This window comes from Callospermophilus lateralis, chromosome 10 (assembly GCF_048772815.1).
Source record: "Callospermophilus lateralis isolate mCalLat2 chromosome 10, mCalLat2.hap1, whole genome shotgun sequence".
Classification (NCBI taxonomy): Eukaryota; Metazoa; Chordata; class Mammalia; order Rodentia; family Sciuridae; genus Callospermophilus; species Callospermophilus lateralis.
The window spans coordinates 77,943,234-77,944,779 of record NC_135314.1 but is presented as its reverse complement, the minus strand read 5'-3'; the positions used below and the strand labels follow the sequence as shown (position 1 = coordinate 77,944,779).

At 32.9% G+C, this 1,546-nt stretch overlaps 1 pseudogene; it reads left to right on the top strand.

Moving 5' to 3' along the window:
* The first annotated feature begins 320 nt into the window (after nucleotides 1-320).
* Nucleotides 321-439, top strand: LOC143409063 (U6atac minor spliceosomal RNA; annotated as a pseudogene).
* The last annotated feature ends 1,107 nt before the right edge of the window (nucleotides 440-1,546 follow it).

Sequence of the window (1,546 nt, the reverse complement as noted above, 5' to 3'; positions counted from 1 at the left end):
CCCAAATTAAGGACAGGTTGTATTTTATTATGAGTTGAAAATATTAAATATCCTATGAGAAAGGGAAGGGCATAACTTAATAGGAAATTTATTTGAGTTAGCCATTCTGTTCACAGATAAAAAAAAAATTGATATTTAGAGAGGTAAATAACTTGCTCAAGGAACTGAAGATTGAGCCAGCATTAGAAAGTTAATCTCAGGGCTTTGTAAAGTTAATATCAAATGACATTAACATAATCTCAACATTTAAAAGGGTGTGTGAAGTATTATGATTATTTTAGACCTATTTGATGAGTATTAAAAAAAAAAAAAGCTTCCGTGTGTTTTATGAAAGGAGAGGTGGTCAGCATTCCCCTTGCCAAGGATAGAAGAGGCCTTTGGGCTTGAAAACAGGCTAAGGCCTTGTCACTTACTTCTTGGCCTCTAACCTCGCATCTAACCATGGTTTTCCATCCAATTGAGGAAGGAAATCAAGAGGGACAGAGAGGGAAGGGCATGGGAAAGTACTGGGGAACAAAATCCACCAAATTATGCTATGTCCATATACAAATATACCAAAATGAATCACACTTTATATATAACTATAATGAGCTAATTAAAATAATAGTAATAATAATGATAGAAGTAAAATGCTAGAGAAAAGCAAGTGGATCAGGAAGGGAAAGGGGGGAATAAATTATGTTCATGTACAAATATCATATCATGAATACCACTATTATGTATAATTATAATGTACCAATAAAAGAATTAAAAATACAATTTGAAACCTTCAAATTCAGATACATTTTAAAAGAAAACTAATTCACTCCACAGTGTGTGTATATTCTTTCAAACAATTCAGTAGTTCCTTGCAGTATTTGATCTGAACCAAGTAAAACTGATCTTTGGTGATATATTTCTGTTGATTCATGAGGAGGTTTAAGTAAGTGTAACAAGGAAAATGGAAAAGGGATGAAGATGCTAAACAGAAGCCACAGGAGAGACAAATGACCCTGTTGGAAAGTGTTTGGAATAAGCTTTTTCTTTAATAACTTTCTTCACATTTAACATTCTTAATATCTCAATGTTTACATTTATTATCTTTTTTTTAAGAGAGAGGTGAGAGAGAGAGAGACAGAGAGAATTTTTAATATTTATTTTTTTTAGTTTTTGGCAGACACAACATCTTTGTTTGTATGTGGTGCTGAGGATCGAACCCGGGCCTCCCGCATGCCAGGCGAGCGCGCTACCGCTTGAGCCACATCCCCAGCCCATATTATTTGGTCTTTTATTTTCCTTTACTCTATATTGTTGCCCTTGTGGCTTAAGATACATGTGGATAAATACTAGCACTAATGGCAATAGTATACCTTCATGGCAAATTAATATTATTTTAATTGAATGTAATTAATGATAATGAATGTGATTTCAAAACCATTCAAAATGTTGATTTTTATTTTTTGAGTTGAGTTATAATGAACAGTTAGGTTGTTAAAATACTGACAAAAAATTTGGCTTTATACAACCTGTTTTCGTCTTAATATGTTTGCAGCACTCCTAATATATG